The 11328-nt window shown below is 33.8% G+C and overlaps 2 non-coding genes across 2 annotated transcripts; both read right to left on the reverse strand.

The window, feature by feature from the left end:
- Nucleotides 1-5115: 5115 nt before the first annotated feature.
- Nucleotides 5116-5189, reverse strand: TRNAW-CCA (transfer RNA tryptophan (anticodon CCA)). Its single transcript has one exon. It is a non-coding gene; the product is annotated as a tRNA-Trp (tRNA).
- Nucleotides 5190-5353: 164 nt separating this feature from the next.
- On the reverse strand, nt 5354-5427 carry TRNAP-UGG (transfer RNA proline (anticodon UGG)). The gene has a single exon. It is a non-coding gene; the product is annotated as a tRNA-Pro (tRNA).
- Nucleotides 5428-11328: the final 5901 nt, after the last annotated feature.

Consider the following 11328-nt stretch of genomic DNA (forward strand, 5'->3'; position numbering starts at 1 on the left):
CGACCCATGGTTGGGAACTAATGATTGGTTCGGTCTACAACGATTTGGATTGGATCATAACGATCAAATTATATCTGGTCTTGTTTCCACTTTTCCAGTTATTCTAGATACAATTGTGAAATATTGGATCTTCCTTTTTTTAAATCGTGTATCTCCTTCGCTTGTAGTAATTTATCATTCAATGAATGAATAAAGAACTCATTTGATCTATATTATATCAATCAAATCAGAATCTTTCTTCGTGTATAAAGAAAGTATTTTCAATTTGACTTAATTCTTTATACTTTTATCTGTTCAAGGTATTCGTCCTATATTCCAGTACAATTATTCCAGTACAATGACAGACTCGTGTATAGGGAACTATACTAGCTACCTATCTAATTTATTGTAGAAATTCGGGGATCAATGATTGGACATGCAAAATAAAAATACTTTTTCTTGGGTAAAGGAAGAGATGACTCGATCCATTTCTGTATCGATCATGATATATGTAATAACTCGGGCATCTATTTCAAATGCATATCCCATTTTTGCGCAGCAGGGTTATGAAACCCGCGAGAAGCAACGGGACGAATTGTATGTGCCAATTGCCATTTAGCTAATAAACCCGTGGATATTGAAGTTCCGCAAGCTGTGCTTCCTGATACTGTATTTGAAGCAGTTGTTCGAATCCCTTATGATAAGCAACTGAAACAAGTTCTTGCTAATGGTAAAAAGGGGACTTTGAATGTGGGGGCTGTTCTCATTTTACCCGACGGATTCGAATTAGCCCCCCTGATCGTATTTCTCCTGAGTTGAAAGAAAAGATAGGAAATCTGTCTTTTCAGAGTTATCGTCCCAACAAAAGAAATATTATTGTGATAGGTCCTGTTCCCGGTCAGAAATATAGTGAAATCGTCTTTCCCATTCTTTCCCCCGACCCTGCTACGAAGAAAGACGTTCACTTCTTAAAATATCCCATATACGTAGGTGGGAACAGAGGAAGGGGTCAGATTTATCCTGATGGTAGCAAAAGTAACAATACAGTCTATAATGCTACATCAGCAGGTATAGTAAGCAGAATAGTACGTAAAGAAAAAGGGGGATATGAAATAACCATAGTTGATGCATCGGATGGACATCAAGTGGTTGATATTAATACCTCCAGGACCAGAACTTCTTGTTTCAGAGGGTGAATCCATCAAGCTTGATCAACCATTAACAAGCAATCCCAATGTGGGAGGCTTTGGTCAGGGAGATGCAGAAATAGTGCTTCAAGACCCATTACGGGTCCAAGGTCTTTTGTTCTTCTTGGCATCTGTTATTTTGGCACAAGTTTTTTTGGTTCTTAAAAAGAAACAGTTTGAAAAGGTTCAATTGTACGAAATGAATTTCTAGGTGCAGAGATTCCTTAACATCAAGTTGGTAAAAAGCGCCGAATTTTTTTTGATCCATACAATTATGTATGATCAAAAAATCTGTAAACCTTTTTGGTTGCTTTGTTTATACTTTTTTTTCGTTTTGCGGGATGTCTGGAATTCATTACTTGTATCCTATTCTTAGTAATAGACAATAGACATACAAAGAAAGAGAATACAGAGCAAGGATGGGAAAAATGAAAGAAAGAAATCCTTTTAGGAGGGATTACTAGTCTTACGAGTCTTCTATTCGACACAAGAAAAGGGCGGAAAATCCTTTTTCTTGTGTCGTCTTATATCGAAATAATAATGATTTTTTCTCCTGTTCGTCAAAGATTACCATTCCTTCTTTTCGGGTCCACCAGAACTCTTTTGGTTAGATTCATAGGAAGTTGTGGACAAACAAAAAGAGAGAAAGGATTAGGGGAATAATTGATTGAGCAAATAGAACTTCTTCAATTAACTTAAACTTTTAACTTAGAGAAATTATTCAAGAGAAATTATTCAAACAAATTATATTATAGAGTTTTATAGAGTAAGTTCTATAGAGTAAGTTCTATTAGTAGTTTAGTATAGAAATTATTTGCAGGATGTCTCATGCGTAGAAATCTATATAATATTGTATTATTCAGAAAATCCATTGATTACTCTTTTCTTGTTTCTTCATAAGAGTTAATATTATGGAGGAAAGGAAGAACAGAGACTATGAATCAATCAATAGATTTCAATTCTTCAAAAACATTATTAAGAAACAAAAGAATAGAGTGGTTTGAAACATCAGAGCAAAGGATCCGTTTTGTCATTTCATTCTACGAATATAATATTTTGATTATGTTGACTGGCCAATTTGTATGTTATGGAATAGATCATAATCTTCCTATAAGAGTAAGAAAAGAACTCAACGGGACCTTATCGCTCTAATTAGACAAAGGAGGGTAAGGTCCCGTTGAGTTCTTTTCTTACTCTTTCATGTCTACAATCCGGTTTATCCGATTACTAGAGAGATGAACCCAACCAGAATATGAACCGTAAAAGAAAACACCTATTAAACCGATCACAGGAATACCAGTTACAGTACCAACCAGCCAAAGAGGAATCCTTCCAGTAGTATCGGCCATTTCCCCTACTTTCCTCCACATTTTCTCAAATGGTCGTGCTAGAGACAAAAACAGTCATGGATAATTATGAGGATGGTATCTTTCCGAATGGGATAAGAGAATTCCTACTATTCTCTTTCTTTCTTTCAATTGAAGAAATAATTGGAAAATAAAACAGCAAGTACAAAAATGAGTAATAAACCCCAGTATAGACTGGTACGATTCAATTCAACATTTTGTTCATTCGGGTTTGATTGTGTCATAGCTCTATAATTCAAATTAGGTTTATCGTTGGATGAACTGCATTGCTGATATTGACCCCAAAAAAGAAACGGTAGGTACAGCTAGTCCGTGAACAGCCAACCATCGCACTGTAAAAATTGGATAGGTTCGATCTATGGTCATTGGGGGCCTCCTAAAAGGATTTACTAAATTCATCAAGTTGTTCCAAAGAATCAAAACGGCCGGTTATCAATGGAATACCTTGTCGGCTCTCTGTGAAATACTCGTTTGGCCGAGGACTTCCAAACACGTCGTAAGCTAAACCCGTACTGACGAATAACCAACCCGCAATGAATAGGGAAGGTATAGTAATGCTATTGAATGACCCAGTATCGAATACTGGTAATAATATCAGCAAAAGAACGTTCTCCCGTGCTTCCAGACATTCTGAGCTCCACAAATTTTTGTACATTCAAAAAAGGGAATCGATTCCTTGAAGATGGATCAGTAAATGGAAAACTACTGATATTGCATCTTTGTGAGATCGTCAATTTTGTACCAAAGGTTTATTTCAAGTATACCGAATCAGTATAGCTATCCTTCCTCTGGCACAGCAACGCAGTCTCGATCGGTACCGAAATGCTACATAATTCTTTTCTTCTTTTTTTGTTCCTTGTCTATGCATAACTCTATGTTATTCAATAGATCAATAGAAAATTACTCAAATTCCTTATAAGATTTCCATTATTGGATTCATAATAGAAAGTAAAGATCTTGGAAAAGCGTGAATCGATGGTTTCTAATAATTTATGAAGCATATTATAATATTCACACAATTCAATTATATGTATGCGAAATCTATAATAAACCCATTTTTTGGTTAAAAGTTTTTTTGTTCAAATCTTTTTATTTCAAGTAATTGGTTGGTCGTATAATACAATAAATATACTGTAATACAAAATACAATAGTATATACTATATTAGTGAAAGAAACAGAACATGAAAGAAACAGAACCCAGTTGGAACAATCCATATTCGTGATGCAACCGTTATTGTATTAGATCCAAAACAAAGGTTCTTTCTTGACCAAACTAGAAGTATGGAACTCCATGATATGGAAAGACAGAATATAGAATCTAAAAGGATAATGGAAGTTGTTCGTCTTTGAATCGAGTTGGACCTGAAAAAAAAGAATAAAAATATAAAAATGAAAAATAGAGTAAAGGTTTTATTTTTTTCGATAGATCGTGGGACACCTTTTCTTTTCATTCGAAATATTATGTTATGGGCAATTAAGCAACCTATTACTGTACTGAGTCCAATGAGTTAAAATAAATAAAAGGTAAATAGTATCAGGCCGTTCGTTCCAAAAAGGATTAGATCCTATTGAAATAGAAAGGAAATGATTAAATGGAATTTTCAAATCCAATTCTTTTATTCCAAAATTACTTAAATTACTTATATTTTATTTAATATTTTATTTAATATTTAAGTATAAGTCCATAAGTAATTTAAGTTTTGAATGAAGTTACACGGCACAGTTCTTAATTACTATTACTTTTACTTATACTTTATATTTTACTTACTTTTACTATTACTTTATTCAACTCACAAATACTTTATTCAACTCACAAATTCCACAATGAATCTGTTGATTCCGAATCATAGGATCGGTCAATGTCACAGCAGATGAATCGAATTTTTCTACCTATGTCACTCTTAGTTAGTCTTATCTATAATGACTGATGAATCCAGAATTTTCAATTGGAACTAAACTAATTCTGTCAATTGATTTTTTCTTGCCGTCGTATTTTGTAAAAATTGAAACTTAGGTAAGTGTTTATCAACATATGTAGCAAAAGAACATATCTAATTTAGCTCTTTCATGCTTACTATAACTAGTTATTTCGGTTTTCTACTGGCTGCTTTAACTATAACCTCAGCTCTATTCATTGGTTTGAACAAGATACGACTTATTTGAAATGAATTGAATGAAAAATTGATAAAAACGAATATTTCTCTGAGATTCCGGGTATTCTATGGTTCTTTCTCACATCAATTGCCAATTCTTGGTCATTGAGATTCACGGATAATTCAGATTAATATTTAGGGATAGATCTTACCTTTCTTTTTATCCCCTTAAACAAACCGAAATGATTGAAGTTTTTCTATTTGGAATCGTCTTAGGTCTAATTCCTATTACTTTAGCAGGATTATTCGTAACCGCATATTTGACAATATAGACGTGGTGATCAGTTGGACCTTTGATTGAGTAATATTTCTTTCTTTTTTTGATTGACCTCCTGCAGGAAGGAGGTCAAATTCAAGTTACAATTCAACTTTTTGTTTTGTTAAATTATTAATTATTTTATTGTGATTCGACATCAAATAAACCGAATCACGCTCTGTAGGATTTGAACCTACGACATCGGGTTTTGGAGACCCGCGTTCTACCGAACTGAACTAAGAGCGCTTTCTTATCCTTATGACAGGAGATACGACTGTACTGTAAAGAAAAGTAATTTTTCTACCCCCAATACGTCTTGCATACATATAGTATGCAAGACCGGAAGATTATGTCCAATTTTAATCGATCTCAATGAATCCCTCGTTACTGCCCATGGGAGAAGTAATAGGTAGGGATGACAGGATTTGAACCCGTGACATTTTGTACCCAAAACAAACGCGCTACCAAGCTGCGCTACATCCCTTTTCAAAATTGTTGTACAGTTTCATTGTACAAAATCCCTGTCTTGTTTTCCATATCGTCATTTTCTCCTCCATCTATATACAATTTTCTTGTCATTTCTTCTTTTTGGTTTCATATAATAAAAGAATTATATACATCTGAAACCTAACGTATAAAAAAGTTAATATTTATCAGTAATGCTCAGGAACAAGGGATTAGATTTTTTTTCTTTTACAAAAAAGAAAAAATCTATTGCTTCATTGTACATATCTATTTAGTTAGGAATCCTGTTTAGTTAGGAATTCCGTGTAAAAAAATACAAATGATCTTGAACTACAGCATCTGACCATATATGTATTACAATCCATAATAGAAGGAGGATTTTCAATGCGAGATATAAAAACATATCTCTCCGTGGCACCTGTGCTAAGTACTCTATGGTTTGGGTCTTTAGCAGGCCTATTGATAGAAATTAATCGGTTATTTCCGGATGCCTTGTCATTCCCCTTTTTTTAATTCTAGTTATTGATTGATATGCGAAGAAATGAAGAAAATTAGAGATACAATTCCACGTGACTAAAATTTCGAATTTCGCCCCTATTTTTTCAGTTCTTTAGGATAGGAAGGAAAAGAAAAAAGTGTATTGAACCTCAGCAAAAATGTGGTAGATCGAAGATCGAATTTTGGAGAACAGAAATGAAAATGTGGATCCAGTCTACGGCGAGTTCCACGAAATCATAGCATAGAAAGAAGATATTTAACTTAAATAATAAATAAAATAAATATTAATAAAATATTGAGATTTAGGATAGGAACAATTGAGAGTTAGAAAGAAATTGTATTATTTAATTATTACTCCATTAAATTATTACTTTATTATTCTAGTAAAATTGTTACTCCATTAATATAATATTAATTATCATTATATAATGAAATGATAATTGCAACGAAATACTTAGAAATTCCATTTCTAGTTAGTAACTTCTATCGATTTTTTTTGTTCTTTTCTTCTTCTTCAGCTCGGATCGAAAATAGAAGAGTTAAGCCGATCCAAAATTCAAAGGAGGTTCATGGCCAAGGGTAAAGATGTCAGAGTCATAGTTATTTTGGAATGTACCAGTTGTGCCCGAAATGATGTCAATAAAGAATCGCCAGGTATTTCTAGATATATTACTCAAAAGAATCGACACAATACGCCTGGTCGATTAGAATTGAGAAAATTTTGTCGCTATTGTAACAAGCATACGATTCATGGAGAAATAAAGAAATAGATCGAACAGAACGCGTGTGCGCTCTCGCCAAGGAAGAGGAAGAACTTAACATATATTTAGAAGAACTTAACATATATTTAACATACTTAACATATATTTAACATATATAATATACATAATGTATAATATACATAATGTATAAGATATATAATATACATAATGTATACAAATCAAAGCCTATTTTGGTCGGATCTGAACTGAAGTGAATAAAGAAATAGAATTTTAGAAATAAGGAATAAACCATGGATAAATCCAAGCAATCTTTTCGTAAATCCAAGCGATCTTTTCGTAGGCGTTTGCCCCCAATTGGATCGGGGGATCGAATCGATTATAGAAACATGAGTTTAATTAGTCGATTTATTAGTGAACAAGGAAAAATATTATCTAGGCGGGTGAATAGATTGACTTTGAAACAACAACGATTAATTACTATTGCTATAAAGCAAGCCCGTATTTTATCTTTGTTACCTTTTCTTAATAATGAGAAACAATTTGAGAGAGCCGAGTCGATCCCCAGAACTACTGGTCCTAGAACCAAAAATAAATAGACATACTCTTCAATTGACTCAAAACTCCAATTGTAACTCAAGCTCAGATTGATGTTTTGTTCGAAAAGGCCTAGAATCTAGAGCGGTTCCTGTGTTATAAGAAACAAAAAATGGAGAAAATTTTTTTTATTGAAACATATTCGTTCATTCCTATTACTATCTTAATTTCTTTTTATTCTATTTTCCCGGAGTTCCTTCTCCGGGGAATTCTGTTTCAATCATTCCTGTACTGTATATTACTTTAGAATCTACTTTATTTGATGATCTTGTTGGAAATCATGTAAAGACAATTCTTATTTGATATAGCTATTTGTGCAGGTATTTTACGATTAAGAAGCAATTGCTTCTTGTACAGATTGTGTATTAATCTACTATAACTATACAATACCTTATTATCACGAGTTACTGCATTTATCCGAGTGATCACAAACGACGAAAATCCCTCTTTTGCCTGCCTCTATCTCGATGAGAGGAAGCCAAAGCTCTCATTTTCTGTTGAGTAATCGTTCGAGTAAGTCTTGAATGAGCTCCTCTAGAGGTTGATGCAAATAAACGAATTTTTGTTCGACGTCTCCGAGCTGTATATCCCCGTCTAACTCTGGTCATTGAATCAAATTAAACCTTAATGAATAACTAATTGATTTCGATTCTTTCAGTCATCCTTTTCCCCTCTCACGGTCGATTAATAACAAAACGGATTATTCCGATATATAAAATATAAATTCCAATGGCTTTTGCTACTATAACCTTCCTGACCACAATTTTTTATTCCGTCCAGGCATTTCACCTGCAAATAAGAAATTATAATGATACTCAAAAAAAATAGTGGGTTCCATCGTTTCTATGGTTACTTCTTAAACGGTGAGGTCCTCTCTATACACCGGAGCCTCTTCTTTCATTTAACCAAATGGTATTGTGAACTTGTATAGTTCACACTCTTTGGCTCTACCCATCAATTATAGAGTAATAACTCTTTTCACACTAAGAGTTATCTATACAGTGACGGCATTTAATTAGGAAAGTTGGCTAGGTAGCTGACCCTCTTAGTCCGCTCTTTTAACAATAGGCGCATAATCTTTTTGCTTCTTATAATACTATTTCCTCCGCTTAATGGATAACTATTTGCTACCAATGGGGAATTGCTTTTCATCTCAAATCTAGGTGATTGGATTTGCACCAATGGAAACCATAAATTCCATACACAATATAGGTATATGATAGATCTTTTCCATTTACCCTATTCATTGGTACCGGTCATTGACACTGGAAAAATTGTCTCATTTGTTCGAACTCATGATCTGAACGAGTCGCACATACACCCTAGTACATGTTCCTCGACGCTGAGGACATCCTCTAAGAGCGGGAGATTTCGTAACATTTCTTATCGGCTGTCTTGCGTTTCTAATAAGTTGTTTAATAGTTGGCATGTCGTATATATATATATGTATATATAGAATTAGAATGGAATGGGTTGGTTTAGATCGATCTTAACCTGATGATTGGATTGATGATTATGAATTTTTTCTATTCAATACCAAATCACAGAAAATTCGAATTATGGTTTGAAATGGATTTACACGAAATCCCCGGTATTTTCATTTTCGACCGCTACGAGATCAACAATGCCATGAGCTTGGGCTTCTGTTTGCTGACATAAAAACATCCCTTTCCATGTCTTCGGATACAACCCATAAAGCTTGCCCGTTCTTTGTACATAAACCTTTGTGAGGGTTTCACGAAGTTTCAGTAGTTCTTCCATTTCCAGGACAAATTCCCCTGTTCGTGATTCATAAAAAGAACTAGCAGGTTGATGAATCATGACCCTAAATATATTGATATTGATATAACATCATGAACGGTTCCTCTATCTCGTATGATTGGGCTAATGTAAGGGATAAAAAAAAAATAACAAGAAGAAATTGAACAACCGTACAGGCATCTTCTGTGCGTTGCATACGGCTCCGCAATGGAATTTACTTTTTTCTTCTCTTCTATTCTATCTAAGAAAGAAAGAGAATCCATCTGATTCAGATCGTTGAATGATCCATTTACCACCCTTCCTTTCGTAGGAGTCAAAAATACTATGATGGTTTCTGTTGCTTTATATATTTATCTCGTCTGTGATTTAGCAATCCCAAAGTGCCTTTCTGATACGATCAAATAAGGAAAACTGATCTTTTTTTTTTCATTTTCGTACTCTTCCATAACATAAATATCAGAAAGAAACTTCTGGTGTGGAAGAAAAATGGTTTGTGACGCTGAAATGTACCCCCCGACACATAAAATCAACAAATCGGAAATAACCTTTGTTTCATACTACTATCTCGATACAAAATCTCATGTTATGAAAAAACAATAATGGTTTGTTCATATCGAACTCGAAGTGCCATGCTATTATTACTTATTATTCATATTCAATATGGCGAAGGCATAGTCTTTCTTTTTTTTTTCAATAAAAACTCATTGGCGCCAAGCGTGAGGGAATGCTAGACGTTTGGTAATTTCTCCTCCGATCAGAATGAAAGATCCCATAGAAGCGGCTAACCCCATGCATATTGTATGCACATCGGGTGGCACAAATTGCATAGTATCATAAATAGCTATTCCTGATACTACCCATCCGCCGGGAGAGTTTATAAACAAAAAAAGATCCCTAGTATTATCTTCTATACTGAGATATACCATGAGACCAACAATTTGATTTGAGATCTCGCTATTAACCTCTTGACCTAAAAAAAGTAATCTTTCTCGATGAAGTCGGTTGATTAGGACAAAATTGGTTCCTTTAGGAACTGTACGTGCACCTTTGGATGCATACGGTTCAAAAAAATTGCGAAAAAAGAATCAATGTGTCGATTCCAGTTCTATTTTTTTTTTTTTTTTTCTGTAATAGGTTTTTGTTTTTCTAATAAAGCTTCCATTTTAAAAAGACATGAGATGAGTTTTGGCTTCCTTACCTATAAAAAAAGAATTTACTGAACTTATTGAAATTGAACAAATCTCTCTCATTGATGTATTGTTTCATCGACATTCAAATCACGATGTAATTTTCTTGTTTCTGAATGGGCCTTTTCAATTCTTTTAGGTTCATGTTCTACTCCGGGAAAAGATCTGTCCGAATTCCATTTGCACATATAGGGCAAATGGTCTCAGTACCACTTCTTTTTGTTACGACTTTTTTTTTTCAATTCGTTTCATGCCTTTCCCCAATCATTCGATGTACTCATCATACTATTCCGTTGGTTATTGGTTGGACGTTTGAAATCACTCCTATAATAAGGATAAGAATCGTTTATGATACAAGCGGTAATCATACATTACATGGATTACCAATTTGGTATTTTCTGAACGGAGCCTGGATACTTTATTACTTTATTTTATCTGGATACTTTATTACTTTATTTTATTTTTATTTTTCCAAGTCAACCATAAATTCTCCTAATTGATCCTCAAAATAAATAAATTGATCTAATTGCACTTCACGCTCCGAATGATTGATGGTTCACTCAATACAATATTTCTTAGGCGAAACAGAGGATATTTCGATCGAGGGAGAGAACGGGTAAATTCCATATAACCCAATATGTCTGACAAGTCGCACTATAAGTCAACCCAAACTGCATCTTCCTCTCCAGGACTCCGAAAAGGTACTTTTGGAACACCAACGGCATTAAATTAAAGAAAAAATTGAGTACTATACTTCACTTTAATGTGGAAACATAACAATGGCTTTATCGTCTTCATCCCTTTTTCTGTTTATTGTATTTTATACATAGATTTTTATACATAAATTGGAAGGTTTATTTTATAGAGTAAGACAGAATGAATAAAGAAAAATTTTAACTAACGGATCAATCGTTGGAGTAATAAACAAGTATCTATGCATTCGTTTCCCGAAAGTAGAACTAATCCTCCCATTGCGTATTGGTACTTATCGGGTATAGAATAGATCTGCTTCTCTTTGTTCTTACGAACAGAATTGTTCCATTATTTTCAATGGAACGGAATAAAAATTAACCCTTTCTCATACGGAATCTACTGAAAAGGTTAGATACATAGTATAGTCTTTTCCAATGCGATAAAATAAAGTGACATAGTGTCTAT

Source organism: Musa acuminata, unplaced genomic scaffold (assembly GCF_036884655.1).
Source record: "Musa acuminata AAA Group cultivar baxijiao unplaced genomic scaffold, Cavendish_Baxijiao_AAA HiC_scaffold_1109, whole genome shotgun sequence".
Lineage (NCBI taxonomy): Eukaryota > Viridiplantae > Streptophyta > Magnoliopsida > Zingiberales > Musaceae > Musa > Musa acuminata.